Source organism: Dendrobates tinctorius, unplaced genomic scaffold (assembly GCF_039654945.1).
Source record: "Dendrobates tinctorius isolate UK_male_01 unplaced genomic scaffold, ASM3965494v1 ptg000038l, whole genome shotgun sequence".
Taxonomy (NCBI): Eukaryota; Metazoa; Chordata; class Amphibia; order Anura; family Dendrobatidae; genus Dendrobates; species Dendrobates tinctorius.
In genome coordinates this window covers 8,689,632-8,707,897 of record NW_027361706.1, presented here as the reverse complement: position 1 = coordinate 8,707,897, position 18,266 = coordinate 8,689,632, and the positions used below count along the sequence as shown (strand labels likewise).

The following is an 18,266-nucleotide window of genomic DNA, read 5'->3' as shown; positions in this document are numbered from 1 at the left end:
GCCCTGTGGCACCACAGGAGTTAATCCAACTCGAATGTTGATTGGAAGTCAGAATTAACCAGGACTCATACAATTACCCATATGAACATTTTCACATAGTATACACAACAGTGAGTCACTTCAATACATGCTTAACCGAGATTCTCGCGTCTTGCATATATTATCCGCGTCCTTCTGGATTTCAGATGGAGACAAGAAAAAAATATCACGAAAAGATCTAAGCAGAAGAAAAAAGCGGCTAATTGCTGATCGTTGCGCACTTTTAATGGCTGCTACTTCATTAAGACAGTCCTGAAATGATCATAGTACAGCCTCCACCAACGCGTTTCAGACACTCTTCTCGCTTCTACATTACAAAAAAAACAAAAACCTCCACAACCCTCAACGTCATTGACATGTACAAACTCAACATTTTTTTTTCTTCTCCGAACAGGTTCTTTGGCCTTTTTTTTTTTTTCCTCTCCTGTACATTATCCCGGCATTGAAAAACACAAATGAAAGAAATTAGTGATTTTCTGCAGCTTCCGAAATTACGGTTAGAGAGAAAAAGAAAACGAGAGACATTATTTAGCAAATTACAACTGATCATTAAGAGTACTTTGATCTGATGAAGGCTTGACAGAACTCAAACGACTTTCTTTCCGTGAGATTTTTTTTTTTTGCGAAATTGTGATGGGGTTTGATCCTTTTCTCTATGATCTGCAGTGCAGAAGCACTGCATAAGTTCACAGGCCCCCCCCAGTGTACTTACATTTGCAGGGTCTTTTGACTGAGGACTGGAGGGAGAGTGTTTGGTGGGGGGGAGGGGATTGAGATTTGGTCAAATTAAGGTCATAATATATGGGATATGGTGAAAAATTGCAAGCGTGTAGGTCAAATAGATGTATAATAAGCTTATACTTATAGGAAAATATTCTAGCTCATGTACAAATACATGTACAATGGGAAGGTTATGGCAGTAGACTCCTTTCCTTATATACATTTAATCATTTTCCTATGCATTAATGAATATGTGACCGGTGTTGGACTAGGATGCCAAGGGCCCACCAGTAACCAACTCCAGGACCCCACTTTTCAGCTACATGCAAATGTCACATTATCCTTAATCCAAAATTTATATAACAATGGACTGGGTAGATTGTGAAATTAATAAGATGCCGCCTTTGTCTGTACATAGAGATTCAAGTATATAGTACCAAGTACTTCTCATATAAGAGGGTTGTGGTACAGTCTGGCACAGCGGCCTACCGGTGGATTGTCCGGTTCTCCTGTTGGCCAGTCCTAGCTTGATTGTGACTCTATTTTTCAATTTCTTGGGGCATAGATGTTGCTAAATATTATTTCCCACAATATTGGAGATTTACCAGAGCGTTGGGTGTATATGGCCATGCTAGATGAACATTAATGTTCTTGGGTGGTTATGTATTAACCAACGTAAGGAACATGAGCCGAGAGCATGTAATATTTCTATATGGATTTTAAAATTATCCTTCTCGTCCTTATAAGTGCTCAGAGCCAGTTACTGAGACAATCGCTGATGAACAGTTAATGCGAGTGCCGGTGAATTGCTTGTCACTCATGCAGTAAGTGAAAGACATAATCTGCTTCATGCAAATACATTTGTGCCTTATCTTTTTTCATGGGGCCCCATGTGGTAATAATTGCAGTCAAGCAAACAGTATAAAAATGCCTAAGGTCCCGAGGGCTCGCACTGATTTACGCTTATTTTGGTGCTGTTCCCCCCCTTTTTTTTTCACGGTTTGTATCTGGCAGAGCTTCTAATAATCTGACCTGAATTTCACTAATTTTGAACAATTCATTTGTTTGGAACGTTGAGTTCCGGAGTCGATTCTAATTTTTCAAGGAATTTGAATGTTTTTTTTTATAAAAAAAAAATTAAATTAAATTAAATACATGGCAATTCCTGAAAATCCTTCATCCAGTGTATAGAAATGTTGAAATAATGATTTTTCTTAAAATTGAATGTGGAAAAACTAGACATAAGAAAGGGAATATTAGGGTATATCCTATTCTTTGAAAACCATTTAGTAAGTATCAGAAATCATAGGTTGTTTTCGAGTTTGCAACTTTTTCCAATGAAATTTTCACTCCCATCAAAGAGTCTAAGGGCTTATTCGGGAATCAATTTTTCACGTACAAATTTTTCATGGAGAGAACAGTCTGTGAGTTTGTTCACAAGCCCATGTATTTTTGAGGACTGAGCAGTCCGAACAAAAACAAGAAGGTATGTCCGATTTTGGACCGAGTCACGGATCAAGTTCGCCAATACAGGTCCATGGGTTTGTGAAAAATATCGGATAACACGCGATTGCCATCTCAGTGCTGTCCATTTCAAACTGACTGTTTCATAGGAGAAGCTTGAGAAACCTCCATTTTTTTGCATGCAAGAAAAACTGATGAAACTCTAATGGTAAAAACTGACACACTGATCAAAAACTGATGAAAACATGATCAAAAGCACTGGTGAAATGCGAGAAAAATCAATGACATCTGAATGAGCCCTAAGTTCAGGTTTCACCTAGTTTCTAACTTTCTGTGGATTTTCCAACATATCCGCTACCAGTCTGAGTTTTTCTTTCTCACTTTATGCCCCCAAATTCTTCCCTTAGTTACTTATTTATATATTTAGTATATCTACTTGAAGAAATAATCACTAATGGCGATTTTCTCATTCGCCTTGATGGGAGGTCATGTTGAAGTCAGATGCTCTTGATACTGTAAGAGGCTCATGCCTCTCAATGAATCAGTAGTGTCTGAAGTGTGACTTGCACATCCATACTCTTGGCCACAGTCACTGACTGGAGTAAGATTTATGGCATAAGGAATGCTGCAGCTTGTCATGAATTAGACAAGCCGTAACATCTTGCCTCTGTTGCAACTTCGCTCAGCCCCAGTCCGGCCAATTTTGACAGAGCTGGAAGAAACTGTCGTGAAAATGACAAAATTTGCAAAATTTTTGCTCAACTCTGATAATTCTGGCAAAATTGAATTGTGGCCTTATTTTCCCATAAATGTGTGGCTTGTCCACTATGTTCCATTTTTGTTCGTAACTGAGGAGTTCTGTCCACTGCCGGCACTGGGAAAAGCAGATTGCCGGGGGTGCAGGTGCACCGATCAGACATTGATGACGTTTCCTAAAGATTGGCCATCAATGTGAAAGTCCAAGACAAACCCTTTAAATATTGATACCCAATTCTTTGTATCGGTCTTCTATGACTATAAATACTTATTGGTGGTAAAGGTGTCCCAAAATGATACCAGCAAAACTACTGTGAAAAGTGAAAAGGTCAGTAGATGCCATCAAGAAAGTCATGACTGTTCTTCAAGGAGTCTTTGGAGACACAATGGACTTTATATGCATTTCTATACAATTCTGTATGTGAGAAAGTGTTACATTGGCTTGGAAGTGAAAAAATAAACACCCTTTTGTTTTACTTCAAAGAAAATTTACTAGAGGACATACCGTTCTTGCCAAGGTCTTAGAAAAGCAGATGACATCCGTAAATAGCAATTGCTATTATAGATATATTTATTCCAAAAATATGATCTTGTAGAGTTAATGACTAAGCTGTAGACCAAAGTGCTGCAGTAAGACATTAGTATCTGCCCTCCATGGCTGCTAACTCCTTAAAGGGCATAGTTTAGCTGGAAAGATAAATAATAGCATAAGGTAGGGCAACTGAAGTCTATTGGAACCAGGTATGGTTCCTGAGATAATTTTGTTCTTTCAACTTCAGCTATTTTCATGTACCTTTTTTCAGGACTAAGGGTGAAACCCCTGAAGGGATTATTGATGTTAGTAAGGCAGTCGTAGGGCATCTTGATGTGGGTCAACTGTGCTTCAATACAGTAGAAGGACAGTGCCAAAACGAAGACCGGACAGAGCACAAAGTGACTACATCGGCCTCAGTAGCTCCATTGGGGGTTCCACCTGATTCCCCGTTTTCAGGGCTTCAGACGGAAGCTCCGATAGAGACACTGATGTGTGGCAGAAACGCAACGTGATCTCTGCCTTATAATGAATGTTATAAGGTAAATATACAAAATGCCCACCTTATTAAAGAAGCACGGCACATAGTTTGGATGCACGATATATCGACAAGTTGAGGAAAGTATGGATTTTATGAGTAGCAAGTTGCACTAAATGTATTATCCTTCTTGTGACAATTTTTATAAATTTGCTGCAATTTTCACTAATACGTAAATTTATACAACCTTCAATATTTCGCATTCTTCTCCATTGTCTTATTTACCGCATCAGTGCTGGGTAAAAAGTTGAATCATTATAAACCCAAATTAATTAAGGTTGTTACAATTTTGTTTTCGGGGGTCCTTTTACTACCCTTCACTGAATCATTTTTCTAGAGATTTAGAGCCGTTCTTTGCAGTAGGGTGTCCTAATCAGAATATCATTATTATTACCTTCATCTACCACAATAGTAAAAACATCCCCCTAATAATGTTTCCTATTTTGTTTCTCCCTTTCTTGGGACGTAAAAATTTCCCGAGGTGAGACTTTTTAATGGCGCATGCACATGAAGCCATATAGTCCAGATGCACAGTCGTACAGGCTCTGCTAGACTCCATGGGCGCAGAGACATTATTCTCTGGTTCCAAGTCAAAATTACCTGTGTACATACAGAGTCGTTAGGTATATTGGACTTTTTTTTGGAACTTAACAGTAAAAACCTGATGATATTGGAGGCATGTGTAGGAAACAATAGAGGACAGACCTCAATGGCATCCCCATTGTGCGCCAATGCAATTATGCTGGATTATGCCTGTGTGTATGAGCCCATAAAAAAAAAAATAGTGGAAAAATAAGAATTTTTATTGACTTTTCCTTTTATTATTGGATAAATTGAACAAAAATGTAAAACCATCTCTCTGGAAAATTTATGAAAGCATTGACTATAGGCTTCCATGACGTGTTTTGGTCACCCAATCGCATAAGAGTTACGTGGACACGTCAAGAAAGTCACTGTGGCCTTCAATTAGTTTATCAGAAATTTATGGTAGATGGAGGTGAGTCCATGTGAACCGCTTTCTACCAGACAGCATCCACAGCTCTTCTTTTGATTAGCCGCCCTGGCCCGTTGTCGTTTGTGCATTTCATAGCAATGATGATGTCACGCCAGGCCGGCTAATCAAAGGAAGAGCCAGGAAGGAAGAGGTCCTCAGGATTACTGTTCAGTGGTCGTTGAATACTGACTATTGCTCGTCTCTAATAGTAAATCGATGCGTATTGTCAAAGGTAGTGCAGTTGAGCCGTGACGTTTATGATGGAGTCACATCGCATTTACGGGGTAGCCAATCAGGGGCTGATATCTTAAAAATATTAATAAAAATAATACCCCCCTAAACTAATTCCTCGCAGCTCCCATTCCAACATTCACCTTGGCCTCGTGCTCTCCTCTTCATTCTCTCACATTGATGCTCTACAAACATCCCCTTTCAACCATTGATTGGTTAAAGGGGGTACTCATTGTGGGCAGTGATTGGCTGAGTAGGTTTTTTGGTGTGTCGAAATCATACCAGGAAAAAGAGGCCAATGAGCATCGGTAAAGCACTGGAACAATAGCTGTGGGGGATCGGTGTGGGTATAATTTTTTAAAATATTTTTCGCTGTCAATAATTGTAGCTGTTTTCTAAAAATATACTCACAAAGCATTAAGACAATGCACGGGTTGTTGCTGAAAAAAAAAAAAATTAGGTCACATCTTCGCTTGGAGTTAATTCATTACAGCTTGACACAATTGAAAATTTGTTTAGGCTATGAACGCTTAGAATCTAAATGCACCTCAATCTTATTTTACCTGGAACACACATAGACATATTCCATTGATGTATTTCTGCCAAATATGTCACAATCTCTATTTTTTCGGATTATAAGACGTACTCCCCCCCCCAGATTTGGGGTGAAAATGGGGGTGCGTCTTATAATGCGGATATACCTTACCAGCCGCAGTGGAGCAGGGTCCCAGGGTCGCGGATGGAGGAAGAAAGAGTGGAGCGTTGCTGCAGGCCGCAGTTTGGGATGATGGGGTGCTTGGATGTGCGGCGCACCGCTGCGGGTGTCTGGTGCTGCTGCGGGGGCTCTGCCGACATTTTGTGAAAGGCCAGAGCCCCTGCAGTTCTATGGTTTCCTATGTGGTGGACTCTGGGAAAATTGCTGCCGGGGATGGCGCATGCGCAGATGGAGATCTCGGCACCAAGATCTCAGGGAGATGAAATCTCAGCGCTGAGGTCTCATCTCCTGAGATCTTGGTGCCGAGATCGTCATTTGCACATGCACCCCCCCGGCAGTCATTTTCCCGGAGTCCACCACATAGGAAACTTTGGAACTGCGGGGGCTCTGGCCTTTCACAAAATGTCAGCAGAGCCCCCCGCAGCACTGGAGACACAAGCAGCGACACGCCGCACATCCAAACACCCCTTCATCCCTGCCTGCTGCCTGCAGCAATGCTCTACTCTTGCCTCCTCCAGCAGCGAGCCTGGGACCCCGCTTCACTGCAGCCACCCCCCGCTAAGCAGTAAGACGCATAGATTATAAGAAGCACCACCATTTTATTTAAAAAAAAGTTTTTTTCCTATTTTTCTACTCAATATTTGGGGTGCGTCTTATAATCTGGAGCATCTTATAACCAGCAAAATACGGAAGTTTCATATGCCAAAATATTTATGTTGATTTTTATGTTGTATCATATTTTTGAATTCTTAAATAATAATAAAATGTAATAGTACAATGATTTTGAAAATCTATATCAAAATCGCTATATAATACTGGTAGTAAAATAGGGGGTAATGTCTCTCTTGTGGGAAGTAACATGCCTGACATTCCAGTGTAAGGAGACTTATAGGCCATGCAATGCTCCTCTAGGAAATTAAATATGCAAATTGTCTCTTTACAGATTTGATTTGGCTGTAGGAGAAGCCTGTGACTAGGTTCTAAGGAGTGACCCCAGTCAGAGGCCTCTCATACAGCCATATCAGATCTCTTGCTATACACTGATGAGGGGCAAGACCCCAAAACACGTGTTTGCAAATTGAGATTTTGGTTTGGTTATTGTCATGTGACAAGGCTGGTTAAAGGGTCAATATTGACTTTTAGAATTTGCTGCTTTCACTAGGTGGTACTAGAGTTGAAGTCCTCTTCCTATCTAAAGAGGCAATGTGTATATTATATTAAAATGAGGATTTTATGACTCTTAAAATTTTTATTTAAATATCAAGTGGGAAAACTTTCAAAGGCAGTCTTACTGACATGGATTTTCTCCAGTAAGTACACCAAAGCCATTAAGTCTTAGAAATATCTTTAATGATGTATGCAGTTGGGTTTTTAAAATCTAGTGACTGAGTGCAGTTCTACATAGAGTTAGTAGTGTTTTTTGCTGTTAGGAAAATTATTGAATTTTTAATTTGTTAAAGGGATTTTACAGGACTTTTCAAAACTTGGCAGAGCAAATTGATTGGTATAAAATCAAGAAATAAATGTGTTTTATTGCTCAAGTTCTCTCTCCCGTGACTCGGTGCTTCCACTCTAGTGATGATGGCTGACGCCTCCTTCATCAGTCATCTGACTGCTGAGGCCACTGATTGGCTACAGATGTCAGATGACTGACTGATGGGACATCATCACTTTATTCCCACCATAACCTGCTGGAAGTGGAAAGGTGTTGGAGTGACAAAATTAATATGCAGATTGCCTTAAAATGGATCAATTTGTCTCAGCAAAAAATGATAGGAAATGTTTTTTACAGCCTAAAATACTATATTTGCTAGTGCTATTTTGAATTTTTCTATCTTAAAGAGATTCTCTCACTGGCTTAAAAGTGGTCATTTTTTGTTCTTATTTTACTTCTACTGCTCCTCTGAAAGTAGTCCATTGTTTATTTATTTTATTTTTTTTTCTTTAGTACTAATTTTTATGGTACGGATCATGGAGAGGGACTTACAGGATCCTCAGGGGCGTGTCTTCAGACTGATCTGCATAAATACCCTGTGAGCCACGCCCCCCTGTAAAGATCATGAAAATTAGCACTATACCTCAGGAACCGTATGGCCGAATTAAAAAAAAAAAAAAGCACAAAACAACTGAATATTCAGGGGAGCAGCGGGAATCACATAAGAGCAAAACCTGGCCACTTTTGACCTAGTAACAAATCCTCTTTAAAGTATTCATTATTTGCAGACTTTTGGCTTTTTATATTAGGCATTCTGTTATTGCAGAGAGGCTTCTGCAGCAATATCCCCTTGAGTGTTTGGTAGATGCTCGTAGATAGGTTCAGCTCCATAGTAATAACTTCCCTAGACCTTGGTTCTGCTATGTAATTTAGGTTTCCTAGATTAATATATGCAGCAAGTAAAAGATCTTGGGTTTAAATTGAATGAACAAAAACTTTATTGGCAGCACTTCAAGTGGACGGTTTAATCAGTGACAACAGTCATCTCACTTGCCCTTTGTAATCTGCCTTGTGTCAAGCAATTGCAATGACACTGTCTAATTCATCGCTTGTCGGTTGTGAAGTCATTTGGGACTTCACTCCCATCCTCATACAGTATATTAATAAGGTAAAAATCTTCTTACAGGGCAGGAATAAAAAGACCTATGTATGAGCAACTCTTGCGAATCTTCACCTGCTATCATATACTTTCAATGACCAATATTTTATGTATGCTCTTTACTTGTCATGAGCGAAAGTGTTTGGATAAGATATTATCTGAGCATGCTCTGGTGCTGACCGAGAGTCTTCGGTGTGCTCGAAAAACATGTTCGAGTCCCCGCGGCTGTATGTCTTGCGACTGTTCAACAGCCTCAACACATGTAGGGATTGCAGGCGCGGGAACTAGAACATATTTTTCGAGCATGCCAAAGACATTCTATTAGCACTCGAGCATGCTCAGATAACATCTTATCCCAGCACGTTCGTGAGTCAGACTCATCACTAATCTTTACCAAATGTGTAAAAACACTTTTTGTTCTTGTGTGCAAAAGGTTGTGTCAAATTTTCTCGAACCAATGGAGGTAAAATTAAAAATAAATTTGCAAATTTTTTTTTTTAAATCATTTTGCAAAAGTGAAACAATCAAGTTGTTTCACATGCATTGGAGCAACTACAATTTGGCTCCATGGCGATTTATACTATTTTGCTATTTGTTCTGGTAGCACTTTTATGGTGTTTATTTTATCTCAGTTTACTTGTATGTAAGGGGTAACATTTCTCCTTGTGGAGAGTGACAAGTCAAGCCTGGCATGTCAGAGGGAGGAGACTTGTGCACCATGCAAGCTCATCTGGGAAATTAATTACTACTTACAATAGGTGGTGCTAGAGTTCACTGCCAATTTTATGATCCTTACAAGGGGGTGTGTCTTATAGATTTTCTGGGGGTGTGTCTTAGAGATTTGCTGGGAGCATGTCTTTAGGCTTCATTATAATCCTGTTAGTGTTAGGCATCAGGTTCCTGTCGCTGCACAGCAGGATTCCTGAGCTTTGCCTTCAGTGGTCTCCCATTCCTCTCTGGCCACAGAGGAGTCTGCTCAGCAGTCTTGTCAATCCCAGAGCTCTGCTCACACAAGCACTGTGGCTTTGGCTGCTGCTGCCACCTCTGATCCAGCTATAGCAATGCATGCTGGTCAGCAGCGAGCCACTCCAGGGACTAAGTCCTCCTTTCAGTCCACTGAGCATGACAGTGGGACGATCTCCCATTGGAGATCGGAAGTCACATGTTCAGGTCCTTCTCCGGCTCAGACTGGACCATCAGGAAGGTCCCGAAAGGATGCTGCTATAAAAGGTTTGCATGGCCACTCGGCCATGTGCTATGATAGACATTAGTTCTTAGGCCGGGGTCACACTAACCGACGCAAAATACGGTCCGTAGTTTACATGCGTAATAAGGATGAATGACCCCTAAATAGTGCTCCGTATGTCATCCGTAAGCAAGGTGTGGTTGTGTATTTTGCGCATATCTGCATCCGTATGCAATCCGTATGCTGAGATTTTCTCGCCGCTTGCAAAATGGACATATAATGGAGCCCTATGACAGGGTTTCTAACAGAGATGAAATAATAGATATAGACACATCGAGTGCATATGTATATATATATATATATATATATACACGCACATACACACAAGTCATTGAGACAAACATATATATATATTTATATTTCACAGAGTTCTTCATAGCAGAATAGCCGCTAATTAAATTGCCGGCTTCTATTAAATCATTCCCCAACCCGACATGAAATGACACATGGTTTACATTCAGTAAAGCATTTCATTTCATGTTTTTTAATATGTCCTTGACTAATAATTAGATGAGGGTTTGTGTGCAAAATTAGGGAGTTGTAGTTGTTATTTTAAGGGGTTAATTTGTTGTTAAAAAATGCGTGGGCTTCTCATTGCCCTGTAGCGGTGGCGAATGGGTTAATCTAACAAAGGGTTAATGTCACCTTACAATCGAATGGTGACATTAACCCTTTGTTAGATTAACCCACTCACCACCACTATCGGGCAATGGGAAGCCCACGCTTTTTTTTAACAACGAATTAACCCCTTAAAATAACAACTACAACTCCCTAATTTTGCACACAAACCCTCATCTAATTATTAGTCAAGGACATATTAAAAAACATGAAATGAAATGCTTTACTGAATCTAAACCATGTGTCATTTCATGTCGGGTTGGGGAATGATTTCATAGAAGCCGGCAATTTAATTAGCGGCTATTCTGCTATGAAGAACTCTGGGAAATATAAATATATATATATGTTTGTAACAATGACATGTATGGATATATATATATACATATATATATACACTCACTGGCCACTTTATTAGGTACACCTGTCCAACTGTGTGTTAAGACTTAATTTCTAATCAGCCAATCACATGGCGGCAACTCAGTGCATTTAGGCATGTAGACATGGTCAAGACAATCTCCTGCAGTTCAAACCGAGCATCAGTATGGGGAAGAAAGGTGATTTGAGTGCCTTTGAACGTGGCATGATTGTTGGTGCCAGAAGGGCTGGTCTGAGAATTTCAGAAACTGCTGATCTACTGGGATTTTCACGCACAACCATCTCTAGGGTTTACAGAGAATGGTCCGAAAAAGAAAAAAATCCAGTGAGCGGCAGTTCTGTGGCCGGAAATGCCATGTTGATGCCAGAGGTCAGAGGAGAATGGGCAGACTGGTTCGAGCTGATAGAAAGGCAACAGTGACTCAAATTGCCACCCGTTACAACCAAGGTAGGCAGAAGAGCATCTCTGAACGCACAGTGCGTCGAACTTTGAGGCAGATGGGCTACAGCAGCAGAAGACCACACTGGGTACCACTCCTCTCAGCTAAGAACAGGAAACTGAGGCTACAATTTGCACAAGCTCATCGAAATTGGACAGTAGAAGATTGGAAAAACGTTGCCTGGTCTGATGAGTCTCGATTTCTGCTGCGACATTCGGATGGTAGGGTCAGAATTTGGCGTAAACAACATGAAAGCATGGATCCATCCTGCCTTGTATCAACGGTTCAGGCTGGTGGTGGTGGTGTCATGGTGTGGGGAATTTTTTCTGGGCACTCTTTGGGCCCCTTGGTACCAATTGAGCATCGTTGCAACGCCACAGCCTACCTGAGTATTGTTGCTGACCATGTCCATCCCTTTATGACCACAATGTACCCAACATCTGATGGCTACTTTCAGCAGGATAATGCGCCATGTCATAAAGCTCGAATCATCTCAGATTGGTTTCTTGAACATGACAATGAGTTTACTGTACTCAAATGGCCTCCTCAGTCACCAGATCTCAATCCAATAGAGCATCTTTGGGATGTGGTGGAACGGGAGATTCGCATCAGGGATGTGCAGCCGACAAATCTATGTGTCTATATCTATTCTTTCGTTTCTTTATTAAACCGGTCAGTGTGAGTTTACTGTATCGCACACTGAATTGCCGGCTTTTCTAAAAGACACCTGGGTGCGTATTTCTTGCAAGTCACATGTGTGCTCCGTGTGTAATCCGTATTTTTTGCGCACCCATAGACTTGCATTGGCGTATTACGGCCGGAGTACGCTGACAAGCGCAGCATGCTGCGATTGGCACGGACTGTAGAATACGGATGAGTAATATACGCCTGGTGCGAGGGACCCCATAGAGAATCATTGGTCCGTGTCTAATGCGTGCTTTTAGCGCCTCTCACTCATCCGTATTCCTCGCCAGTGTGACCCCGGCCTTATGTGTATAGTGGTGTGTGATGATGGAGATATGAGACAGGTGAATGACTCATTATGAAACCCCTTCCCTTTGATACGCGTGTTAGTAGGGTTTAGGGGTTAGAGTCAGCACTTAGTACTGGCACTGCCTAGCGCCACAGTGCATCCAACTCATTCATCCGTTAGCGCCAGTGGGCGGAACTGAGCACAGGCATCACATTACCGCATATGTTGCAGCGTCCGTCTTTCCAGCACTAAGCTCAGGCTGGTTAGTGGCGACTGCATGTGCAGGAGCAGTACACGCTCAGAGCGGTAGGCTAATGCTTGCTGCACCCTGTGACATTTAACAGGGCTCAGCGTTCCAGGGGGAACTTTCCCTGGCTCCACAGTAGCGGTTCCCGCTCCTCTAGCTGTAGCCTGTGAGGTTTAACAGGCTTCGGCATTGGTTTCTGCGGACTCTGTGCAGCAACAGAGTCCGTTTCCTATCACACCGGGTCAGTGGTTACCCGCCGGTGTCAAACGTGCAGTTGACTTCTCGCCGTCCGTTGTTGTATAGCAGCAGAATACCTTCTCTGCACGGTGGACCCCAGGTTGTGATCGCACCTTTTCATAATTTATATTTCGTGCGATCCACAAGCCCTAACGGTTAGTGCACAATGAATACAATAGGGCCATATTTTTGGAACTGTATGGCAGAAATAAAAAGTAATACTAATAATAAAAGGAGCAGCGGGAATAAAACAAGAGGAAAAACTTTCCACTCTTGACCTGCTGACTGGTCCCTTTTGACCTTATTTTACATGTCAGTAGGATTACAACAATAATAAATGTATACACAGTATATTTTTTACTGCTTTTAAAAAAAATAATAATAATAATTATTATTATTACTTTATAATTTGTTTATACGGGATTTACAGATATGGCAGTGACAATTTATTTTTTTAATGGTTTATTTTTGAATGTAAGAAATGGGAAAACGGAGGTTGATATTTTTAGTCACACCATGCGACTTAAATCTATGATTATTCATTTTTACATTGCTCTGCAGAACTTCTGCCATTACAAACCATTGGCATTCGGCAATTGTGATGAGATGGCTTGGAAGACACGACTGCTATTGACAGTGACATTCACTAAATTACATTGCCCAGATTGGAGATATCTCTGATCCCGGCAGACGCAGCTGACATAAATGACTTGTGACATACAAGAATTTGACATGGAAGGAGTTATAGTTTGTTTACGGGGTCTTCTAATAGTCCCCTTTTAGGGCTCATGCACATGGTCAAAGTGAAATCAACAAAACATCGGATTACACTCGGACCGGTGTTATTCTATGGAGTCTTGCAGATGCCATACTCTTTTCTTTGGACTGAGCCAGTTCAAAGAAAAAAATTGCTGCATGCTCTAATTTTATCTGATATTGGGATAACACAGACCCATGCAAATCATTGGGTCCATTGGAAACATCGGGCTGCACTCGGATGACATCTGAGCGCAATCAGATTTCCATAGACTGACAGAATGGCGAAGATAGAGACTTTTTTTCTCCATCTTCTCCTTATCTGAGAGAATCGGATGCCAATGTTGGACTGGGGTGCCAAGAGAACACCAGCAACCAACTCCAGGGTCCCACTTTTTCAGCTATATAATAATAATGATCTTGGTAGATTGATAAATGAATAAGATGCTGCCTTTGTCTGTACATAGTTTTTCAAGTATATTGTGCCAAGTACTGCTCATATAAGAGGGTGGTGGTCCACTCTTGTGCAGAGACCCACCAGAGGATTCTCCCGTTCTCCTGTGGACCAGTGCGAGCCTGACTTGCAACTCTTTTTTTCAATTTCTTGGGGCATAGATGTTTGTCCGCTGTTAAGCTCCATTGCTTAATATTATTTATCACAATATTGGAGATTTACTATTGCATTGGGTGAATATGACCATGCTACCTGAATATTAATTTTCTTGGGTGGTTATGTTTTAACCATGCACAGGGGGTTAAAACATGACACTTGTGGTACATGACATTTGTGGTATTTTCCTGATGAAGAAGTCTCAGTACTTTGAAATGCGTTGAATGAAACTACATTTTATGCAATACACCCGGATCTTCAGTTATTCAGCAGTGCAGAATAAGTCCACATTTTTTTTCCTAATTTTGATTTATATGCAGGCCTGATTACTGTTACAACTGTTCTCAATCAAGAAATCACTTAAATAGGATCTGCCTGACAAAGTGAAGTAGACCGAAAGATCCTCAAAAGCTAGACATCTTGCCTCGATACAAAGAAATTCTGGAACAAATGAAAAACAAAGTGATTGAGATCTTTTAGTTTGGAAAAGTTTATAAAGCCATTTCTCGAGCTTAGGGACTTGCAAAAAAAACTGTAAACATTAAGTGGTAGAATATTTTATCAAAACTTTATGCAAAGTTGCGTGTTTTTAAATGTATTGGAGAAATATTAAATAGTTCAATAAATATCTAAGGATGGATAAGCAAATGCTTATCTACACATATGTATCTAAGCATATGATCTACCTTAGCAGGGTTTTCAGGTAGGGGCTCCTTGCGCTCCGTATTTATTTTTAGTAAAATATTGTTCATTACCGCTTTTTAAATACCACTGCTCTTTTCTTCCGCTTCCAATTGAATTTCTCTCCTTGCAGATGCACGCCGTAGCGTTGATTTGCCTCTGCGCTCGCTGGAGAAGAAGTGAACCGCTGCTTTTAAATCAATTAGCTCTTTCAGAGATTTTCACACTTGATTTGGGATTTATTATTAAGAGGAGAATGAAAATTGAAACCACATTATGCACCATCTGCAATGCTGTTAATATGTACATTAGAACGCTGATAGAAATGGCACACACAGAATCCGGGGCTGATTAAATTATTGCTAAAAACAAAATTATACGGAGACGTTCAAATAAAACGTAATTAAAGGGTTACTAAATCTTATTGGGAAGCTCGTTCTTCCCAGATAATACTACATACATGAAAACAAAATAAGGAGCATAGCCCCTCAATTAAAACTGCTCGGATAAAATAAATATTAGTATCGTTACCTCTTTGTATCAAATCTGAGTTGGGTAAGTGACGTCTACAACTACAAGGGTCAAGTGTGGAAGGTGAGGAGGGGTTTATTGGCAGAGGAGCAGAGACGAGAAAATTGATTTGTTTTTAATTCAATTCATTATGAATTTTCCAAGAATTAAGGATTCTACAGAATCTGAAATTTTTGGAATTTGTTTTACAGGAAACTATGAAAATTTTATAGAGCCGAATAATTAGAAAATTGTACTCACCTAGGCTAGAACCTCATCTGATTCCATACACCACCTTCACCACCACCAAATATCGGGCAATATCCTCCACATCACAGCGTGGGTGTTATGATTGTGTCACAAAGGAGGAAAGCAAGACCAAGCTAAGCCACAGAAAACCAGAGAGGTTGGCAACTAAGCGGATTGCAGACCCCTGATCCTGTCCACACAACTAGCAGTAGCCACGGAGCGCACCTACGATGATTCTAGATGCCTCGACACAGCCGGAGAACTAAATAAGCCTAAAGCAAGAAAGGGGAAATCTAATCTGCCCCAGAGCAGACCCCAAGGGAATAGACAGCCCCCAAACATATATTGTCGATGAGACAAGATGAAAACACAAACGCAGGCAGGAAAATAGGCTGAGCAAACGATGGGGCCCACACTAACTAGACAGGACAGGAAAGGAAAGACACTGTCTGCAATCACGCAAAAATCCCTGCAAAAAATGCCCAACACGTCTGATAGAAAAAACACTGAAGTCACAAGACTTCGCCCACTATATCAGCACTCTGGTATATTCTGAAAACAGAGCAAAGAGAGGCCAATCTAATAAGGGACAAAAACAAACTGGCACAAACAGTAACATCAGGATGGAAATTCAGCACAGCCCCAGCCGGGGCTGGCTGACCACACAAAACTGAAATAGACAAAACCAAATCAAATGTGAACAATAGCAAAAGAACACTTAGCTGAGCATGCAGGGACTGAGCTGGAAACTAAGACCTCAGGAGGCAGGAAAAATCACCAGCAGGGATAGAGGGAGTCAGCTGTCTTAAATCCAGTCAGAAACTCCCAATGTCCAATCGTCCTCCTCATTATCAGGTGGCAGGCCTCTGTTAATTAGATCAGTTCCATTACCTCCTGTAACCACCAGAGGGAGCACGGAAAGAGAACTCACGGCCAGAAAGTGAATTCACAACACATGGGCCTCTACTGGAATAGCTGAATACTCAAGCCAAGGGAAAGGTCACATAAGGAGTCAGGCCATGTGCACACGATGCAGATATCCAGCGGATCCGAAGCGGATTTTACCGTGCAGAAACGTTGCATATCCGCATTGTGATGTACAGTAGCATGTTAGTCAATTGGAAAAAAAAAAACGCTGTGCAGAAGCTGCGGATTTTTCCGCGCGGTTTTCTTGTGGTTCAAAATATGCAGCATGTCACTTCTTTTGTGCGGTTTTCCACCTGCTCCATTCTCCAAATCCGCAGGGGGAAATCCGCAGGGGAAAACTGCCCAAAAACAGCAATAAAACCACAAGTAAAAAGGAAGAAATCCGCAGGAAAAATGCAGGTCATTTGACCTGCGGATTTCTTCAATTCTGCGTGGAAAAATCCGCAGGGCTAAAAAGTACGTCTGCACTTAGCCTCAGGGTTTTTTTTTCTATCCACTTCCTTCCATTTTTCATACTTCTGGGTCATAATAATCGTCTTCATAGAATCATAGAATGTTAGAGTTGGAAGGGACCACCAGGATCATCATGTCCAACCCCATGCTCAATGCAGGATTCACTAAACCATCTCAGACAGATGTCAGTCCACCCTCTATTTGAAGACTTCCATTGAAGAAGAACTCACCACCTCTTATGGAAGCCTGTCCCACTTATTGATCACTCTCACTGTCAAAAAGTTTTTTTTCTAATGTCTAATCTGTATCTTCTCCCTTTTAGTTTCATACTCATGGCAGTTGGGGTTCTTTCGATTTGGTGCAAATATTTTTTCAAACCGAGTCTTATCTCAAGGTCGGTTGCAGCGGCTCTGCCCCTAATGAATTTTGGGACATTTGGTCACCTACCGTATACAGAGGAGATAAAAAATTTCCTCCATGCACACTTATTTTGGCAAATGTCAATAGAGATATATAGTAAATTATGTACTTCAACCCCTTTCTGGTGGTCAAGAGGTTTGAAGGTTCATCTGGATTTATTAAAAAAAAAAAAGAGAACTTACAGCTAGTAGATATTCTTCGGATCTTCGGAGAGCTGGGACAGCTAATATCTGTGCAATTATTACTATATATTTCTTTCACACGCCTTTATAGAATCATAGAATCATAAAATGGTAGAGATGGAATAGACTTCCAGGGTCGTCGTGTCCAACCCCCTGCTCAATGCAGGATTCACTAAACCATCTCAGACAGATGTCTGTTCAGCCTCTGTTTGAAGACTTCCATTGAAGGAGAACTCACCACATCTCTTGGCAGCCTTTGTTCTTCTGCATCTCTTGGAGGAGGTAGAACTTTCTCCTTCCTGTACAGCACTTAAATACTAACTTACTCTACATTAACATTGAGTGACATCGGTGCTCCTGCTGCTCCTGCACAGTATGTCTGATATCCAGCCTTTTCCCATACTGTATATGCCATATGAATAAATATGTGAAGGACTTTCTTTGCTATGAAATAACGCAAGATCAATGTTCGTGACTTCACATTTATGCCAAAGAGACATCTGAGATGCAGTTGCATGACTGACTGATAAAAAGTGACTGAATTAAATATTTATCTTACACTAGCTATGGATATGTTCACACGTTGCGTTTTTGCTGCATATTTTTTGCTGCATAATTTTTGCTGTTTTTTGGTGCAGATTACATTGGTCATTTGTCTACAATACATGTTTAACAAAATTAGTTTTATTCACTGAAAACACTCCAAAAACGCTGAAAGAACTGACATTTTGCAGATTTAAAAAAGCAGCAGTTTTCCAA

At 40.8% G+C, this 18,266-nt stretch overlaps 1 long non-coding RNA gene across 1 annotated transcript in view; it reads left to right on the top strand.

Annotated features, from left to right (window-relative positions):
- LOC141088210 (uncharacterized) overlaps positions 1 to 18,266 on the top strand; it is a 110,007-nt gene that overhangs the window by 2,679 nt on the left and 89,062 nt on the right. The gene's annotated exons all lie outside the window — the stretch shown is intronic.